The sequence below is a fragment of the Ochotona princeps genome, chromosome 18 (genome assembly GCF_030435755.1).
Source record: "Ochotona princeps isolate mOchPri1 chromosome 18, mOchPri1.hap1, whole genome shotgun sequence".
Lineage (NCBI taxonomy): Eukaryota > Metazoa > Chordata > Mammalia > Lagomorpha > Ochotonidae > Ochotona > Ochotona princeps.
Window position 1 is genome coordinate 53,055,757 of NC_080849.1, and position 21,587 is coordinate 53,077,343.

Genomic DNA, 21,587 nt, shown 5'->3' on the forward strand with positions numbered 1-21,587 from the left:
GGCCACCAACATTTTACCTTCACAAAGATTCTTTCTTGGTGCAAATTATCCTCTGACTAAACCAACTTGTGGCTGCAAAATGAAACTGCTGTGTATCCCAAGCTCACTACCCTAGGATTTACCTGGGCCTTTGCCAAGGTTTTACTCCCTAGGTAGCCAAGCCTCAGAGAACCCAGAGTGCATCAATGATTTCTCTAGATGACACTAATATGTCACCAAGGAATGGAGCTCGGGATGGGTAAAGAGAATATTAAAGCTCCAAGGAGTTAATTATATGCAATAGATGGACCACGATAGATGCCCTCCAGTTTTAGGGCATCAACTGCCACTCTGAATGGTAACCCCCAATCTACTGCTCTCTTTCAGGGGGAATGAGTGAGCCAGAGGATAAAATACTCATGTTTGTTTGTTACAAGGTGTTTTGAAACTGAGGAAAACAAAAAGAATATATTGAGGAACCTGTTAATGTTTGAATGGGGGGTCAAGGTTGAGGAGTTCCTAACAGCTAATGTAGATTTTTCTTACCAGCAGGCTTTTTCATCTCATCTTTCATTTCCCACATGCCTGCCACAGCCACAAGACCCAAAATAAGTTAGGTTTTTCACACTGCTACCCAAGCCACTGTCTGCTGCCTCCCAGCCTGGGCAGTAGCTGCACACTGCATTTGCACAGAACTGAAACCCAGGCATTCTGATGGAGACACAGGAGTCCCAATGTCATCTTAACCACTGTCACACACACCCACACAGGGCAGTGAGGCCTTCCTGTGCTGTGTCAGGTGGGCATTGACTGCTTTTCTCCCATGCCTACTGTTCACAACAAACAGTTCCTCTAAAGACCTAAGGCTTATTTTGTGAGATAGGGAAATAAAAAGACAACTTATGGAATTATATCTTGGAGGAAATAGTGACTCTTGTTGTGATTTTTCAGGGCAGAGAGCAGCACTTGGCATTGAGACAAGAGTTCTGGACATTCACAGATTTATTCCCTGCCTTAATGCTCTCTGCTGAACCTGACTTATTCCCTCTACAACTCATGGGGACATTTAATCCCAATTGTGAGAACTTAAGGGAATGGGTGACAACATACCAGAAGCCATCAGGACAAATCAGTAGTGCTGCCTTCACAGCTCCTTCAGCAGGTCCTTCTAGAGAAGCCCCTTTGCGTGAGTCCCCGTGCACTACCTTGACTTGTCTACAAGGTCGCTGTGCCACCCCAGGCCTCTGCCAAGCACAGCGCCAGCACCACATGCTGCCCCTCAACCTTGCAGCACAACTCAGAGGAAAACAAAGCTGTTTGCTCTAACTGCTGGAGTCTGTGCTGCTCTGGTGTCAGCAACAAGAAAACTGTCCCAGACCCTTAGGAGGAGCTTCACTGAGGACTGAGCTGGGGGCTCGAGACGCTGTGGCCCAAATCAAGAAAATCAGGCCAATTAAAAAAGAAGTCGCAATGAGGTAGAAAATTAAAATAAAATAAAATAAAATAAAAAATAAAAAATGGAAACCATGCCCAACATGAAGGTCGCACTGTCCCGGGCACTCTCCCCTCCTCACTGCACAATGGGTTCAACTGGGAGCCCTAGTGTTCAAGGTCAGTGCTGCAGAGTGAGGACCCCAAGGGCCCCCTCCTGGTCCCCGCCCGCCCGCCCGCCCCGGGGCCTCAGGAGATGCTCTCACACACTCACCCTTCCCAGCTTCTCACGAGTCGGGGGTCCTGCAGAGGCTCCTGAGGGGAGGGAGCTCACAGGGACGCACTGGCTCAGCCACCTGCGCCTCTCCACCAGCACAACCAGCAACGTGGTTATGGCGGGGCCCCACAACAACCTCCCACCTGCTGCCACAGGGCTTCCTGGGCGCTGGCGCCTGATTGGACCCCTCCCACGACTATGCATGACGTCACAACACGTAGCCAATCACAATCACAAAGGGCAGGCAGGTAGGATTCTGGAGGGAGGGGGAGTGAGGGGCGGGGCTTCACCTCAGGCTGGAAGGGGCCTCCTCTCTTGCAGTTTGAGCCTTCCAACAGCAGGGGCCGCTGTCGCCTCTCACATCAGTCCACCTCCTGGCCTCTCCTTCCCTCTCTGCTTCAGGATCCTGTTCAAGTCTGAAAACACACAGAAATGTAGTACAAGAGTCTGCACATACACCTCACCGAATGTTCAATGCTTTCTGGAACTTTTCTTCTTTGTATTGCCAAGGTTTTTTTCCAGTAGTTCATTTCACTTTTTGAAATACAGATTATACATTCACAATAATGTGTAAGACACAAACCGAGAAGAGGGCTTGTCCAGATTCAATCTAGCAAAAGAAAACTTGCACTGATAGATGTAATTCATATTATATCTATATTTCCTATTTTATGCATATAGATGTGTTTCTGTTACTCGGTTTCCAGAATTTGTGACTTTTGGTTTCTGTTTTAAAATATCTTTCTATGAGATATTTAATTTTTTTTTTTTTTTGTAGAAATGTCAGAAATAGAGAGAGGAGGAGAGACGGAGAAGGTCTTACATCCGCTAATTCACTCCGCAAGCAGCTGCAACGGCCGGTGCGGCACCAGACTGAAGCCAGGAGCCCAGAGCCTCTTCCAGTTCTCCCACAGAGCTGTAGGGTTTCAAGATTTTGGGCTGCCCTAAACTGTGCTCCGAGGCCACAACCAGGGAGCTGGATGGAAAATAGTGCTGCTAGGGTTAGAACTGGTGCCCAAATGCAATCCCGTCATGTATAAGGCAAGCACTTAGGCCACTAGGCTACTGCGCTGGAACTGTTTTAAAATAACTTGTAAGTATTACAGAACATCTCATAATTTTTTATAATTTATTCATTGAATTATAAATTATTAAATTTATTCATTAATTGTGTTGCATTACGTGACAGAGTTGAAAATCTCATAATCTTGTGAACGATTACAAGTTTTATCAAGGATGATGTTTATATCCCAGAAATGAATTATTTGCAAGGCAGTTCTTTCTTACTGACTTTTAATATTCTTTATTTTGATGTTAATTTATTTATTTATTGGAAGACAGATATACATAGAGAAAGAGAGACAGAGAGATAAATCTTGATTCTGCTGGTTCCCTTCACAAGTGGACACAACAGCCAGAATTTAGTTCATCTGAAGTCAGGAGTCCCATTCAGGTATTGTATGTGTGTGCAGGGTCTGAAGGCTTAGTACCATCCTCGACTGCTTTCCCAGGCCACAAGCAGGAAGCTGGATGGGAAGCGGAGCAGCTACATATGAATGGTGCACACATGATATCCCAGCACTTGCAAGCTAACACTTTAGCCACTGAGCCATTGTGCCAGACCCCTAATTTTTGCTAATTTTGTTAATAGATTGCCACAATAGCTAGTTTTCAGTGTATACAAACACTCCTATGAGGCTATAAATATATCCTCACCTATTGTGAGTAGCTTTGGAAATTTTACTGGTGTTGGAAACCTGGAAGAAGTTCCTCGCTCCTAGGTTAGGATCAGCTCAGCTCTGGCCATTGCAGCCACTTGAATGTTCCTTGTGCCTACAGCATAAGCCAGCTGCCTTTTAAAGCAATATTATTTGCTCTGATCAATAATCAATATTTCCCTCCACCCTCTCCCCTCTCTCTAAGTCACACTGTGCTCCACCTACTTCTCACAACTCACTCCTTCCTTCACCCTCCTCTGTCTGAAGTTCCCTAGCTAGCTTTCCTCACTGAGAATCTGAGTGGCCACAACCACTTCTCCCCTCCTCCTCCCTCTTCCTCTGCTTGAAACTGCAGTTTTTCCAAGATTTAAGCATTTTCTTTTCTCTTTTGTATGCTTCAACCACACGCAACCCTAATCCAGAGGGATGGGGTAAAGGGCAATCTAAGTAACATCTACTTACAAACAAAACAAAACAATGTTACTTGCTAAACTTGTTCACTAACTTGCTAGAACAGAGCCCTCCAAAAGTAATAAAAAAAAGAAACAAAAAAAAAACAACAACAAGATTTCTACACCTTAAATTTTGATTTAGGCCGAGCTTGGAGGCCTAGCAGCTAAAGTCCTCACTTTGAAAGCATCGGGATCCCATATGGGCACTAGTTCTAATCCTGGCAGTCCTGCTTCCTATACTGCTCTCTGCTTGTGGCCTGGGAAAGCAGTGGAGGATGGCTCAAAGCCTTAGCACCCTGCATGCACATGGGAGACCTGGAGGAAGTTCCTGGATCCTGACTTTGGTTTGGCGCAGCACTGGCCATAGTGGTCAGTTGGAGAGTGAACCATCAGATGGAAGATCTTCCTCTCTGTCTCTCCTCTTCTCTGCATAACTGACTTTGCTCTAAAAATAAAATAAATCTTTAAAAAATTCTTTTTGTTTAAGTGAGATAAATATTTTCTTTTGTTAATTATTATTTCACTTTATTACACGATTTCATAATCTCTGGGATTCCCCCAAACCCTCCCCCAAATTGAATTCCTCCAAATTGTTACACTAGTACAGTTCTTTTCCAGTCATGATTCTGTCATTATAAGCAAGGTCCATGCAGAGACTCCAGCATCCCATTGTCCAGATATATTCAACAGTTTCATTGGGTGACCCTCCTTGGTCCAAAAGTAGAGCTGGTAGAGCATCATTCCCTCCAATGAAAAGCCACCACACAACTTCAACAACAGGAAGAAACATGGAAATTCACAACATCATGAATTTAGTTAGCATGGAATTGAGTGACCAATTTGTTAGAAATTGCAAGATCTTAACCACATCCTTTAACTACTCCATTGACATCTCAATTTTAGTACATACACAATCCGTTGCTCTAAGCCTTAAAATGGTTATATGGTATGACTCAGCTGTCTCCTGTCTATTTTCATTTTTATAGTTAGCAGCTTATACTATTCAAGTGTGATTCTTCCTGAGCTTTGCAAATGTTAGGATAGTCCAAACAGGCTTATAACTCTCATAAGTCATATGTTAACTATTGAGCAGCAGAGCAATTTTAGGAGGGGTGTGCAGAGAAAGCTTCAATACCTTAGTGAGGAGTAACTGATCTTTGTGTTCTAACTAATAAGATATATGGAATTCCAAGCTGATTCTTTCCTAACTATTCTAAGCTTTCCTTATTGGTCTCTCTCTGTCTACCTGATCTAATTTTTTGGGGGGGAGAGGGATTGCGGAGCAACCCTGATGGTTATTGCAAGAGAGGGTGGGGAGCCAAAGTTGGAACTAAGTAAGGACCAGAGAAAGCTCCTCTCCTGAGTCCCGATGGAAATTTACTGTTCTTCTGTTTCTGAGGACTGCTCAGGGCTCCTGGCTGTTGTTCCAAAGACATTAGATCCTGTGAGGAAGGACCTAGGCTTCTTCCATCCAGTGTGGGAAATCTGATAGGGAATAGTTGGCCTCAGAGTTCTCGGCCTATGAGGACACTCCAATTCCCTATGATCTCCTTGGCAGTTGGGATATAGTCCTTGGTGCCCATACTGATATTTCTTGGTTCTGGGGTTAGGATACAAGCCTCCTCCTGTCTTTCTGTTCCACTCTAGGGTTCCCTCCTGCTCTGTGCATATGACTTCCTGTTAAGAGGCTGTCAGGATCGCTCTTGGATCCCACTGTATGTCTTTATACTTTTTGCTCATGTCAAATGCAGGTTCAAGTCTGGAGTCTGTAAATTACCTGTTACAATTCTGATAGATTATATTTAATTTCTTTCTCACACATTCTAAGAAGGTGCAACATTTCTCTGCTCTCCTGACCCACTGAAGATTAACATAGGGTATTAAAAGCATATGAAGAATTTCAGTTCATATATATATATATATATATATACACATATATATATATAATTTTGAATATTTGAATTATGTGTTACAGTTTTATATACACTGGAATTTTCCCCCAAAGTCCCACCCCCGACAAATTTTCCCCATTTTACTGCAGTGGCATAATCCTTCATGAGGAATTATAATTCCATCAGTCTCTTAGTTTACCCAAACATTTCTGGAACAGACAAATACAGACAGTCTAGCATCCCATGGTCTACACTTGTCCAACAGTTTCATTAGGAATCTATCTGTCATCTGGATGCAGGAATAAATGTTGCATTATATCCCCACATCTGGATATGGTAGACCCCAGTACCCCATCACTATACATTTCCATAATTGAGAAACCATGAAATAAGGTCAAAAACTGGTATGAGCTAGAACAACAGCCTCAACAACAACAACAAAATACAGCTCCATGAAAAAACACGCCACTGAGTAACCAACACATGAGTGACAAGAAGGAGATACAAAAGTCTCTTGAAAAAAATGATGCACCATATAGTCCATGAGCCAGCAATGAATTTGACAAAAGAAAAGAGAGCATTTTTGCCGGGATCCCATGTAAGCGCCGGTTCTAATCCCAGCAGCTCCACTTCCCATCCAGCTCCCTGCTTGTGGCCTGGGAAAACAGTGGAGGATGGCCCAAGCCTTGGGACCCTGCACCCGTGGGGTAGACCTGGAGGAAGTTCCTGGCTCCTGGCTCCAGACTGGCACAGCACCGGCTCTTGTGCGCACTTGGGGAGTGAATCATCGGATGGAAGATCTTCCTCTCTGTCTCTCCTCCTCTCTGTATATCCGGCTTTCCAATTAAGATAAATAAATTTTTTTAAAAAGAGAGAGTATTTGGAATAAATAAAACTGATATAAAAAAACTTCAAAACACATGGGATGCAGCCAAAACAAAACAAAACAAAAACAGTGTCGATTGAATTATTGAAAATATACATTCCACACTGGTTTCCTTATGTAAGAGAAAACATTATGGTATTTGTTCTTTTGAGACTGACTCATTTCACTGACCATAATGGTTTCTAGTTGGGACCAGCTAGTTGTAAATAGTATAATTTCATTGTTCTTAAGAGCTGAATAATATTCCATGGAGTAGATGTACCACAGTTTCTTTAACCACTCTTCTTTGGATGTGCATCTAGATTGTTTCCATGTCTTTGCTATTGTAGCTTGTGCTACTGTAGATAGGATTACAGATGCCCTTCTCACATGCAGATATCATTTCCATTGGGTATATTCCTAGCAGCAGGACAGCTGGGTCATATGGCAGATTTATTTGCAATTCTCCAAGCACTCTCCATACTGATTTCCTCAGTGGTTGTGTTAGCCTACACTCCCACCAGCAGTGAAGGAGGGTGCCTTTCTCCCCACATTCAAAGTATCTGGCACAAATGGCCAGTCCCAGCCTGTCTTCACCTCCTGAGCTCTCCTTGTGAACCCAAGCTCCCCCCTGGCTGCTGCAAGGGCTGATCCGTGGCTGCCTCTGGATCCCTGGTTGTCCTTTGTGTCCAGATCACAGCTCACCAGTGGCTGCTGGGTTTTCTGTTCCCTGAACACTGCTCAGCCATCATCGCCTCTTCCTTGTGTCTGGGGGTCTTCAAGTACCTCCCTGTTGACTTCCTGGCCCCTAACTTTTTCTATAATCTGCTCTCTGTTCTTTACCCTATCTAATAATTTTCCATCCTCTCAAACATGTCTACACCCTTTGCCGACCAGTGAGATTTTCTAAATGTAAACTTAAGAATTCCTAGCCTCTTGTGTCCTAAGAACAATGTTTGTGGCTGATTAAATGCAACTCTTCTTTTTAAGATTTATTTGATTTTGATTGCAAAGTCAGGTATACAGAAAGGAGAGACAGAGAGGAAGCTCTTCCGTCCGATGATTCATTCCCCAAGTGACCACAAAGACTGGTGCTTGCCCATAAAAAGCCAGGAGCCAGGAACTTCCTCCAGGTCTGCCAGAGGGATGCAGGGTCCCAAGGCTTACCCAGGCCACAAGCAGGGAGCTGAATGGGAAGCACAGCCGCCGGGATTAGAACCAGCGCTCAGACGGTGTCTATTAACTTGTTCAAAGTGTTATCAGGAATTGTAAAGGCAGAGAAGAGAGTGTTTGCAAAAGGGGGAGAGTAGGTTGCAGCCTCTTTAAGGACTGAGGGAACAAGAAGCAAAGAGAAAGAAAGGCAGAAAGAAGTTTGAGTCCGGGGCTTAAGCCTTCCCCCCCCCAAAAAAAAATCATAACAACAATAATAATCGCAGCTGGCAGCTGCGGCATCGGCCAGAGGCTGAGGGAAACTTTGCTTTTTTGATCCCGATTCCATTTCGCCTCTCTCTCTCTCTGCCATCTCTGTCCCCTTTCTTCCTTCCCTCCCCAAATTGCTCTCCTCCACCTGGTCTCCTCAAACCCTGCTATCTCCAATCACCCCCACCCGCCCCCCTCCCCTCCACCTCCTCCTTCTGTGCCACCCCCCCCCCCGAGTTCCCCGCCGTGCCGAGGGTCTCTGGCCTCCAGCGGGCCGGGCCCAGGAGCACAGCGCCCGTATGTACAACAGATGGAGATGGAGCTCAAGCCGCTGGGCACACAGCCGAATTCTGGGGGAGGCTGAGGCAATGGCAACACCACGGCGGCGGTGGTGGTCGGCGGCAACCAAAAGGCCCATGAACGCCTTCATGGTGTGTTCCCGTGGGCAGTGTCGCAAGATGACCCAGGAGAACCCCAAGATGCACAACGTTGACATCAGCAACCGCCTGGGCCCTGAGGGGAAACTTAGTGGGAGATGACAAAGCGGCCGTTCACCACAGAGGCCAAGTGGCTGCGGGCGTTGCACAAGAAGAAACAGAGATTATAAATTTCGGCCGTGGGCGAAAACCAAGAAGCTCTTGAAGAAGGATAAGAACACGCAGCCTGGCGGGCTGCTGGCTCCCAGAAGCAACAGAATGGCCAGCGGGGTTGGGGTGGGCGCCAGGGTGGGGGCAGCTATGAACCAGCGCATTGACAACTATGCCTACGTGAATGGCTGGAGCAATGGCAGCTACAGCATGATGCAGGACCATCTGGGCTGCCCGCGGCACCTGGGCCTCAACAACCATGGCGCAGCTCAGATGCAGCCCTTGCACCGCTATGATGTCAGCTCGCTGCAGTACAACTCCATGACCAGCTCGCAGACCTACATGAATGGCTCTCCCACCTACAGCATGTCCTACTCGCAGCAGAGCACCCTTGGCATGGCGCTAGGCTTCTTGGGCTAGGTGGTGAAGTCCAAGGCCAGCTCCAGCCCCTCAGTGGTTACCTCTTCCTCCCACTCCAGGGAGCCCTGCCAGGCCGGGACCCTCCAGAACACGATCAGTGTGTACCTCACCAGCGCCAAGCCATCTGCACATGTCGCAGCACAACCAGAGCAGCCCAGTGCCCAGCACTGCCATTAAAGGCACACTGCCCCTCTCGCACATGTGAGGGGGGCCCGCCAGACAGCGGACTGGAGAAAGACGGGGAGCGGTGTTGGAGGGGAGATTGGAGGTGATAGTCGGGTGGGGAGTAGGGGGGAAGACATTTTCAGAGGAAATGGAAACAAACAAAAATCCGGGAAATGGGAGGGGTGCAAAAGTAGAGTGAGAAGGAAGCATGACGAAAAAAACAAGCGCATGCAACACAAATCCTGGTATGTGACAAAGAACATTTCATTACTCACAGTAAATGACACCTTCAGAGGAGACCACCAATCCCTTCTGCGCTCAGCGCAAAACCTGCGACGCCGACCAGAGATCTTTATAAAAGATGTAGAGATGCATGCTGGACTTCTTTTTTGGTGGGACTATTTTTGTACAGAAAAAAAAAAAAAAAGAAACTGGCTAGTGGGTGGACTGGGGAGGGCCTAGGAAATGGACCTTGTATAGATCTGAAGTAAAAGAAAACTGCACACAACTTTTTTTTTTAATTGAAAGGTGGATATACAGAGAGGAGGAGAGACAGAGAGAAAGATCTTCCATCGGATGATTCACTCCCCAAGTGAGCACAATGGCTGGAGCTGAGCCAATATGAAGCCTGGAGACAGGAACCTCTTCCGGGTCTCCCACGAGGCTACAGGATCCCATAGCTAGGCTGATGACCCCTGCACCTTTAGGTTTCTTACTGCTCCAGGCCCACTCAGCCCAAGAAACCCACACACCTGTCCCACTGCTCCAACTTGCTACTGTAGAACCAGTTGGGCACTACCAGCCACCCGGCACCCCCAACAAGCTGCTCATAGACCAAGCTGCATGTGGGGCCTTGCCCTAACAAGAAGCTCATAGACCACCACTGCAAGGACTGGCCAGTTCAACTGGTATCCCCTGTGGCCCCAGCCTGCCGGATGTCCACTCTGCTAACAATCTTGCCCCCCTTGACCCTGTCCCACCTTCCCAGCTTGCTTGCAAGTCACTCAAGGGTCAGGTGGGCTCAGCTATTGCTCCATGTGCCTCTAACCCAACCTCACCATTGCCTCTACCACTGATCAAAGGCCAGGCCTGTTCAGACAGCATTCCTGGCCCTGAGCATGCACTCCATCTGCTCTAGGGCCACATCATTCCAGCTGCCTAGGCCAGTGCACCCCTCAGCCCTAGCTCGAAGGTTGCTCAGCCCCACATGATGCTTGGTCGGTATCCCCATGTACACCTAGCATGCACACCATGCATTTCAGAGCCAATGGGTCATGGCAGTAAGCCCAGAGCCCAAGGAGCCCACTGGCCACTAATCCAGGAACAAGCTGGACAAGCCAGTGCACTGTGTGCCCCCTCTCTGCCTGCCATCTGCTTCATAGCCAAGTCATCCTGGCCGGTGTCCCTGCTCCTACAGAATGTAGTCCTCCATTTCAGGGCCAGGCTGAATTGCATGGGCTGGAGGGAGGTGGTGAAGGGCTTCTTTAACATAACACCTTCGATCATCCCACTTGCCCATCCATGGCCAGTCTCGGTTAAACAGCCTGGGCTCTATCTTAGGAGCACTGCCCCACTGTCCACTGTCAGCACCTCGAGAGCCAGTTGGGCTTAGCCAATGATCTCACTCCCTCAGCAGGCAGTGTGCTTGCCAGCCACTCCAGGGCTGGGCCCCTTTAGCTAGTGACCCCAGCAGCCCCAGCCTGCACACCTTGAGTCCCAAGCCACACAACATACCCACTCTGCCTCTTTACCTGGCCCTCCAGTGTCATCTCCGACACACCTAACCTACTTGGAAGCTCCTCCAGAGCCAGGAGGGCTCGGCCCCACCACACTCATTTCTAGCCTGCCCCCATAGCCTTCCCACTGTTGCAGGCAAAGTGGGCTAGTGTGGTAGGCAAATCAACACGAAACACTGCAACAACCTATTTCTCGTCTCATGAAAAAATGTTCATGTAGACAACTCTAGTTTGTAAAGCAGGGTTTATTTAAGAAGCAGAAGGAAGGTGGCCTGCACTAGCAGCAGGAGGGGCTTCAAGGGAGGAAACACCCATGGAAAAGATGGAAATTGTGTCCATTCAGCACCATCTCAGGGAAGGGTTGACATGAGTCACCCCAAGGGCAGAGAGAAAGAAACTTTTCACAATGGGCAGTAATGTCTACTAACTAGCATAGAAAAAAGAGGTGAGACCTGTGTCTTCTTTCTCCCAATGTTGTGGGCTAGGCAGGCAGTTCAGGGTCACCAGTTTGGAAGGCACACTCCATCCCACTACCTGGATGTTTCCTCCTGCCCACCTGGGATGCTCACCTATCTGGAACCTGAGAGGGCCAGTATTGCATTGTTGTGTAACCACTCCTCTCCAAAGCCCCCACAGTGGACTCTGATGGGTAGGGCTCACTCTCTTGGTCACATGCTTCCATTGCTCTGGCACTCTGACTCTTGGTCTCCCCAGTACCTTCTTGGTCTTAGGTCTCCGGGTAGCCCCTGAACATGGGCCCTGTATATGTGTATTCCTCACAATCTGTTTACTGCTTGAGTGGGACAGGAAAGATGTTAACTCTAAGATGCTTTGTATTTCTGATTTGTGTACTTTCTGGAGTTCTGAGAGAGGTAAGGCCTAGCAGTAATGGAATGTGGACAGAGAAGCCAGAGAATGGTGGATGTCTGCAGTCCAAGACCCCCTGTCTTTTTTTCCCCCTTGAATTTATTTTGTTTTTATCACAAAGTCAGATAGACAGAGAGGAGGAGAGACAGAGAAAGATCCTCTGTCTGATGATTCAAACCCAAGTGACCGCAATGACTGGTGCTCAACCAATCTGAAGCCAGGAGCCAGTAACTTTCTGCAGTCTCCCACAGGGGTGCAGGGTGCCACGGTTTTCTTAGGCCACAAGCAGGGAGTTGGATGGGAAGCAGGGATGCTGGAATTAGAACCAGTGCCCATATGAGATCCTGGCATGTTCAAGGCAAGGACTTTAGCTTCTAGGCCACCTGGCTGGGCTGCCTTGCTCTCTTCAAGAAGTGCAGCCCAAGGCCTGGCCCCTTCTGTCCACAAACCTGTGGCCCCAGTCTGTTTACTAAACAGCAAATTTTATGAAGGAGTAAGGCAAGCCGACCATCCAGCCTGGGTCAGCTCTCCCTTCCTTCAGAGAGTGACCTCAATGTGAGAGTTAGATGAGTTTTTATGAAGAGTGAGTTGGCCGGCCCTGCCTTAGGAACCAGGTGAGTTGGACAGCCACAGGAGGCTGCCATGTTTACAATGGGTGGACAATGGGTGGGCTATAGCACTGCAGGAGGCTGTCAGCTCTAGGCTGGCTCTGACAGGAACCCTAACACCCCTGTCCTGCATCTTGCTCCTCCGGAATAGGCTCACTCTCCCTGGCTACACAGCACATCTAGCATTTCCACCTTGGTTATTGCAGCAAACACAGGTCTTCAGAGCTGGCAAAGCCTGTGCTTCTAGCCAGCCTGTCATGCCTCCCTCAGGCTTCTCCAGGCAGTCTGCCTGCAGCTTGCTCTAGGGACAGACTGGCTTGGCCACAGTAACATGCCCCGCAACACACCCACCACATCAACCAGCCTTGGCACTGCCAGGTCAGATGAACCCAGGAGGTACTTTCCATGCTTGTCAAACCCAACAAACAAATCTGAGTCTCAAGATATAATTAACAAAAATAAAAGAAGAAGAAGATGATGATGATGATGATGAAGAAGAAGAAGCTATTTTAGAACTTTCCGGAAAGTTGCCAATAACGCTGGGTAGTTCCATGCCAGTGCAAGAAGGGCCAACACAGAGCTTGCTGGGCCACTTGGTGCTGTCCAGTCTGGATCTTTGTGATGTGCACATCTACAGCAGGGAAGAAATACAAGTAACTGTCTTCCCATCCATTCAAGCCCTTTGGATCAATATAAACAAATGATAAAGAAGATAGTATTCATTTTCCCACTACTCAGAAGTGTTGAAATTACGGTGCCCTGGGTCAAATTTACATCTTCAAATTGCCATCCCATATCAGAGCACCAGTTTGAGTCCTGGCTGCTCCATTTCTGATCCAACTCCCTGCTTATTGCACCTGGGAGACCTGGCTGAAGTACCTGGTTCCTAGCTTTAGCCTAGCCTAACCCTGAAAGATCTCATTACCTCTGTTACCATGTCTTTCAAATCAATCAATCTGCCATGCCTTCAGTGGAAGGTCCCTTGTTCCCTGTACTGTGACCTACAGGAAGGTGCAGGTGCCCACCAGCATGGCCTGAGACAGGCAGAGAGGAGTGTGCAGCTGGCTCTGGGTCTAACTGTGGGATGAAGTGACACAGGAAGTGGCACCAGGAGTCCATCTTGCAAGCACCAACAGAGTAAGGGCATGAGTCACCACATCCAGCCATGCATAGAGGCAGAGTCAGGAAACTACACAGGGTCAGGTCCTGTCTCTCCCTGGATGGGATGTTGGAGTCTTCCTGAGGTAGGTCCTGGTTAGCCCTGGGTAGAAAGTTGGGGTCCTCCAGCGGTGGGTCCAGCTTCCCTGTGGGTTGTTTCCTGCCACAGGAAGACCATTATTCTGATGGGGGTGGGGCAGTGAAAAGGGAAAACGGCATCAAGGCCCCTGGAAGGCTCCAGCCTCTGATGCCAGTGGGTGGAAGCATGGTCCATCCCTGGAAAAACTGAATCCCTGAGTCAGGGGCAATCAGGACCTACCCCTGCAAGACTACAGCACCCAACATGGAAGAAGCCAAGAGCCCAACCCCGTGGGGAGAGGACATTCCCAAGATGACCCCAGCCCCCAACCAAAAGAAAGTAGAATCCATCCCTGAAGTGCAAGGGACGGACTTCCCCTAGAAGACCTCAGCCACCACCCTTTGGCGGAAAGAAAACCCCCCACCAGAGAAGACCCTAGCCCCCAACCCATGGGAAATAGAGACACCTTTGAAAGACTCCAGCCTCTGACCCGCAGAGGAAGCAGACCTGCCCATAGAAAAACCCAGTGACAGACCTAGTTGGGGAAAGCTCCAGGAACACCTGGAAGACGTCAGCCCCAATCCAAGAGAAGTAAGACCTGCCCTTGGAAGACTGAATCAGGTTGGCTGTGGAACAGCAGATGGGGCAGTGGGATGGTCATGCTGGGTGTGTGTGGAGGGCTCGCGGGCCAAAAGGACCTGGCCCTGGAGCAGTGGATAAGCTGGTCGTGGCAGATGCACTGTGGGTGAGGGCAAGCAGACCCGGCTCCAGAGCAGCAGGCCGGAGATTGACTTGATGCAGAAGCCATATTGTTGGCCAAGCCTGCCTGATCCTGGAGCAGCTGCAGGGTGGTGGGAGGGCAGTTTAGAGGTGTGGGGACCCTGGCAGAGCCCCCAGGCCCTGGATCTGATGGTATGAGTGGAAGAAGTTATTCGAATATCCTACCCTGGACTCTGCGCCATTACTTCTTCCTCAGAGCACAGGAAATCCGTGCCAGTCCAGCCATCCACCAATCAAATGTAACCTGGCATTCCACCTGAGAATCCCACCTCCAATCTTCCAGCCTCTTCCCCAAACCCGCCCACTCACAAATCATCAATAGGCATTCACCTGCAGTTGCCAATCCCCTGGGGCCTTCCCTCAATCCCTCCCAATCATCACCCCCACACCTGGCAGACCAAAAAGCCCCCAGGCACGGTTGTCTCTCTTCTTTGCTCTTCCTCTTCTTCCAGCCACCCTACCCCTCCTCCCTTTCCCCTTCCCCTGCATTCTGTTCCTTCCCCACTGGAATAAACCTCCTAAGATACCTTGTTGCTTCTGGTGTTTTCAGCTCATGGCAAAGAATCAGGTTGTGGGAATTAGCTGCACATAATAATATCATAATATCATATAAACTAGAACTCAACCTTTTAAATAACCAACAATGTGTGTTTGGGGCTCTTGGAGCTCCATTTGAATAGGTCTGACACAAAAGCAGCCAGAATGACACTGGGTAAGCTCACTTGGCCCTGGAGCTGGCTGCAGGCAGTTTAGGAATGTGTGTGTGTGGAGGAGGGGGCAGAGAAGGGAGTTAGAAGGTGTTAGTGAGCTGCTTGGGGATGGAGGGGATGGCGGGTGGGTTGGCAAGGGCTCAGGGGGGCGCAGTCCAAACTGCCCTGTCCTTGAAACAATGAGCTCAGGAGAGCCGGCCTGTCCATGTAGCAGCCCACCAGTTGCCAGGGCGATGGACTGTGGCGGGCCCTGTACTTGCTAGTACATACAAGAATCTGGTCTGGCAACACATCAAAGTTTCTTTTTGGGATCCCCCAATCATAGTGGCGGACTCAGAACCCTAACCAAGAAAAGACAGTAGACAGAACAGATCAATCCACCACCTCAGCTATATGTTGGCAGCGAAATATGGGACAAATGGAGACTTTATGATGGACTATGTCAATCAGTGGATTCTCCAACAACCTCATGGTGCCTGGAGTGGAGAAATTGGCAGTGATTCATAACTGGTGAGCTACCAAAACCACTTGAGCAGGCTTGGCGGCATGGCCTAGTGGCTAAAGTCCTCGCCTTGAGCATGCCAGGATCCCATATGGGCGCCAGTTCTAATCCAGGCAGCTCCACTTCCCATTCAGCTCCTGACTTGTAGCCTGGGAAAGCAGTTGAGGATGGCCCAAAGATTTGGGACCCTGCACCTGTGTGGGAGATCTGGAAGAAGTTCCTGGTCCTGGCTCGGGATTGGTGAAGTACCGGCTGTTGTGATCACTTGGGGAGTGAATCATTGGACAGAAGATCTTAATCTCTTTTTCTCCTTCTCTCTGTATATCTGACTTTGTAATAAAAATAAATGAATCTTAAAAAAAAAAAAAACTTGAGCAAGGAGCTCAGAGCATGCCCCACATTGGGGACCTTGCATGGGTGGGAGACTGGGTGTGGCTTCTCCCTCAATATTCCCTTTACCTCAGATATATGAAGGAAATAATAGAGAAATAATAGTCTTACCCACTTCCCTGTAGCCCTTGTACCTTTTTACACTAATTAACAATTTAAAGATTGTCAAAAATATAATTTTGAAAATTATATAAAAAAGATTGGTAGCTTTAATAGTAAAAAGTCTTTTTTCTATGCTCTTTTTTTTTATTAGACACATCTACTAATACAAACTGAGAGATCTCTCTGTCAGGCCTTAGTGCGATAGTGTGGCAGTCACTTTCATGACTTGCTTACTAAGCTTTACAGACTGAGAGTGGAACTTTGCATTTTAAACACTTACAGGCAACACTGACTAGATTTGTATTGGATTTTCATTTGCTTTAGGTGAACTACGCAGCCAAACATGGTTTAGATGTTCTTTTCAGTGGTTTTTTTTTTTTTTTTTTTTTTTTTTTTTTTAGTTGACAACTTCAAAAATCACACTTAAAAGACTTTGCATTTTGACTTTTATCCCAATGGTGCTGTTTTGTCTTGGAATACTATTTTAGAAAAAAAACTTAGTGGAAGTGGTATTTGGGAATCTATGAGTGTTAAATGTGGCTCATAATTTTGGCAACATCATGTGATGCTAGTGTTACCAGAAATGCCCGGTGGGTTCTTTCCTCAGCTTAGTATAGAAATAAAAAGCCGGGAATCTGTTGCAAACAGATAAGTTTATTTGTGAAGGGACCAGGTGAGCAGGGAAGGGAGAGGAAGGGGAAAGCACCTCCGAAGAGCCGGAGGTGGGGTGCCTCTCGAAAGAGGAGGGAGAGAGAGACACCAAAGGGGTCTTTGGAAGTGTCTCAGGATTTTAAGCCTTCCTTGACCCCTCCTTGTTGGGTGGGGACCTACAAGTAAAATATTCCCCATTGGCAGTCTCTTAATTAGAAAATGGGTGGGCAATGCTGGTGCTGACCATCTGAAGGTGTGGCCAAGACCTCAGCAGGCCTGGATGGTCTCAGTCCCCCCTCTTGAAATCCCACATCCTACTTCTGTAGGGGTAAGGGGCGACGATGTCCTCTGGCTACTTCCTGCTGAATCGGGTCGTCGTTTGGGTAAGGGGCCCCAAGAGGTGTGGGATTCACAGAGAGATGGTCTGGGTCATCCAAGCTGCTGTGGCTGAGGTTTGTCGTCATAGAAGTTTGCATGTTCAAGGCTACTTGGAGTCTGAAGACCCCTAACGGGAGAGCAAACGCAAGACAGTTAGTAAACAAGTTGCTGCAGTGAGGGCCTTGGGTAGCAAGATGGGTGGAGCACATGGGAAGCACTTATCTGTTAGGTGCCCTTTTGAATAGCAGTTTCAAATCCTCCAGGGGTTCACAGGTGTATGTTGGTTCAGGAGAATTTGGTTGATTGGGAATGTCCTCAGTGGATGTCTCAGCCGTTGGTGAGTCTGTTGGATTTGCAGCCGTCCATTTCTTCACTCTGGTGTGATGTATCCAGGTGTCTATTCCTGGTACTTTGATGGCAGTGGGTGTAGAAATAATAACAGGGAAGGGTCCTTCCCAGAGGGGCTTACTGGTCTGTTTCTCTGAGGATTTCACTAAAACCAAGTCTCCGGGAGCAAATAAAGGTTTTTCTCTGTCTGAGGGAGGTTCTTTATGTAGCTCACTTAGGACTTGTTGGAAGGCTGATAATTGGGTAACATATTCAGCCATCCATTGGGTTTCTTGGTCCAAGACTATATCATTAGTGAGGAATGGTCGCCCATAAAGCTTCTCAAATGGAGATAAACCTAATTTCCCGGGGGTATTACGCATCCTAATCAAGGCTAAGGGTAACAGTTGCCACCATGGTGCCTGGACCTCTTGGGACAGCTTATGAATATGTCTCTTTAATAATCCATTGGCCCTTTCTACCTTTCCTGAGGACTGGGGATGCCACGCACAATGCAAGTTGAAATTTATGCCCAATGCCTGAGTTATGCCCTGAGTCACCTCTGACTTGAAGGCTGGGCCATTGTCACTCTGCATTGAGCGTGGAACCCCAAAGCGTGGAATAATGTCCTGTAATAGTATCCTTATTACTTCTTTTGCCTTTTCAGTCTTGCATACAAATGCTTCAACCCATCCTGAGAAAGTGTCTACCATGACCAGCATTACTCTGTGCCCTTTACCCCCTGGCATATGGGTGAAATCCATTTGCCAGTCTTCGCCTGGATAGGTACCATGTCTCTGCTTTCCTGGAGGAGCCAATAACCGATTTTTAGGGTTATTTCTTAGACATATTTCACACCCCTGTACAACCTGTTTGCTTGTCCCCAGCATGTTTTTGCCTTCAAATAAACGCTTGGCCAAGTTTAAAGTGTTTTCCTCTCCTAGGTGGTGCATTTGATGGAGGGCTTTAAGTACTTTCCACTGAGCAGTTTGTGGCAACCAGAGTCTGCCATCAGGGGTTACCCACCATCCTCGATGGTCCAAGGTGCATTCTCTTTCTTTTGCCATGATATTCTCCTCTGTAGTGTACAGAGGTCTCCCTGTTGGAAGCAGGGATTCCTCCCACAGAATCATGGCTTCTACACTTTTTGAGGTGGCTGCCTGTCGGGCTGCCCTGTCAGCTAGAGCATTTCCCCTTGATATCAAGTCCTTCTCCTTCTGGTGTCCTTTACAATGGATAACTGCAACTCTAGTAGGCAGGAGTATTGCTTCCAGCAGATTTAGAATTTCTGTCTTATATTTGATAGGGGACCCCCCCGAATTTAAGAGCCCCCTCTCTTTCCACAGGGCTGCATGTGCGTGTAAAACAAGAAAAGCATATTTAGAATCAGTATAAATATTGACTGTCCTATCTTTAGACAATCTAAGGGCTGCTGTCAGTGCCACTAGCTCGGCAAGTTGGGCACTAGTGGAAGGAGGTAGTGGCTTTGCCTCAATTACTTCGAACTCTGAAGTGACAGCATAACCAGCATATCTAATCCCTTCTTTTACCAGGGAACTGCCATATGTGAATAGCTCCCAATCTGGATTAGGCAGGGGTTTATCAGATAGGTCGGGGCGAGGGGCCCAAAGCACAGTCAGGGTCTCCTCACAAGAGTGGAGAGGCCCTCCTGTCTCTTCAGGAAGAAAGGTGGCAGGGTTTAGAGTGGAGCACTTTTTGAGGCTGATATCTGATCCTTCTATAAGAAGTGTCTGGTATTTGAGAATACGGCTATCTGAGAGCCAGAGGTGTCCTCGGTGTTCTAGAATGGATTTTAAGTCATGGGGAGTCAAAACAGTAAGTGGTCTTCCCAAGGTGAACTTCTGGGCCTCTGGGATCAAGAGCCCTACTGCTGCCAATGCTCTTAGGCAGGCTGGCCACCCCTTAGCCACTGAATCTAATTCCCTGCTGAGATAGGCCACTGGTTGAGGGGTTCCTCCCCAGTCTTGAGTCAAAACTCCCAATGCCACTCCCTTTTTCTCACAAGTATATAGATTAAATGTATCCTGGGTGGGGAGGCCTAAGGCTGGGGCTGTGCTCAGGGCCTGTTTTAATTTAGCGAAGGCTTGCTTGCCCTCAGGAGGCCATTCAGGGAGTCTGTTTTCTCCCTGGGTTCCCTTTAGAAGTTGATACAGAGGCCTGGCTAGTATAGCATATCCTGGGATCCAAATGCGACAGTAGCTTGTGGCCCCAAGAAATCCCCTTAGCTGGCGAGGGGTCTGAGGTAAAGGGAAATCTATTATTGGTTGAATACGGCCTTCTCCCAGAGTTCTGGTATTTCCCTCAAGTATAATTCCTAAATATGTCACCTTAGGTTCACTAAGCTGTGCCTTTTCTTTAGAGACTTTATACCCTCTCTGAGCTAAGAAATTCAGGAGGGACTTGGTGGCCTGGTCACATATTTCTTTTGTTGGACAGGCTAACAAAAGATCATCTACATATTGAAGGAGGGTAGCCTCAGTAAAATGCCAAGCCTCCAGATCCTTAGCTAAAGCCATCCCAAACAATTGGGGCGAATCTCTGAAACCTTGTGGGAGGACAACCCAAGTTAGCTGTCGTCCCCCTCCCCGTGGGTCCTCAAATGCAAACAGGGGCTGACTTTGGGGATGTAAAGGAATGCAGAAAAAAGCGTCTTTTAGATCCAGTACAGAATAATACTTGGTGTTTCCAGGAACCCGTGTTAAAAGTGTATAGGGATTAGGGACCACAGGATGCAAAGGTATGACTGCCTCATTTATGAGTCTAAGATCTTGAACCAATCTCCACTTATCATTTCCCTTTCTTACTCCAAGGATGGGAGTATTATATGGACTGACACATTCCTTTAATAAGCCCAGCTCTAGCAACCGAGACACAATAGGCTTTAACCCTTCTAGAGCATCTGGTTTTAAGGGATATTGCTTTTGCCTAGGAAAAACTGAGGGGTCTTTGAGGCGAATAATCACTGGTTCTGCTGAAAGAGCTCGACCTACAGTCTTCCCATCTGTCCATACTGTGGGATCAATGTCTACTTCAGAGAGGGGGAAACAACCGTGAACACCAGGGGGCAAGAGCAAGCCAACATGGACCTTTGCTAATATATCTCGCCCTAGCAAAGGGGCCGGTGTCTCTGGAATAACAAGAAAAGAGTGGTAGAAGTGGAGATCTCCCCAAGTACAAGCCAATGGTTGAGTGAAGTATCGTTCAAGAAGCTGGCCAGAGATGCCTTGTACAGTTACCTTATGAGAAGATCTCGGCCCAGGAGAGAAGGGCAAGGCAGAAAATCGAGCACCTGTGTCCAGTAAGAAATTGACCTTTTGAGAGCCCACCATCAGGGAGACCCGAGGCTCCTCAGTATGAACCCAGGTGGTGGGAGCCTGGATAGGAGTCCCCGGGACCCGTCACTGGGGGTCCTTGTCAGCAGACCCCTGCTCCCTCCGGAGCTGGGGGCAATCTGATTTCCAATGATCCCCTTTGCAGATGGGACATGGTCCCGGAGGAAACTCCCTGCCTTTGGTTCGAGGGCACTCCCTCCGAATATGGCCTGGCTTCCCACAGTTGTAGCAACACCTTGAGGTCCTTTTCCCTGGGGTGGATGCACTCATAGCGGCCAGCATTTCACTGTGGCGCCTGTCCTTCCGCCTTTCCTTCTCTAAGTCTCGGTTATAGTAAACAGCATTGGCTGCCTGGATCAACTGGTCCAAGGAGGACTTATCAGGGTCTGCCATAAGCTTTTGAAGCTTTCTCCTGATATCTGGGGCAGACTGCACAAGGAACTTGTCCTTGAGGATCGCTCCACCCTCCGCTGTATCTGGGTCTAAGTTGGTGAACTTCACAATTGCCCCTTTGAGGCGTTCTAGAAAGGTCATTGGTGGCTCATTCTCCCCCTGATGAACAGTGGTGAGTTGGCTATAGTTTAGAGGCTTAACTTTTGCCCTTCTTAGTCCTTCTAAAATACAATAAATGAAATGATTTCGCTCCCACTCATGTCTTTCATCCTCTGGATCCCAGTTGGGATTCTTTATGGGGATTGCCTCTGCTCCAATGGGGATGTTTGCCTTGTCTCTGATGCTTTT

General features: G+C 48.0%; 1 pseudogene; it reads left to right on the plus strand.

Moving 5' to 3' along the window:
• Positions 1-234: 234 nt before the first annotated feature.
• Positions 235-9,245, plus strand: LOC131482526 (transcription factor SOX-2-like; annotated as a pseudogene).
• Positions 9,246-21,587: the final 12,342 nt, after the last annotated feature.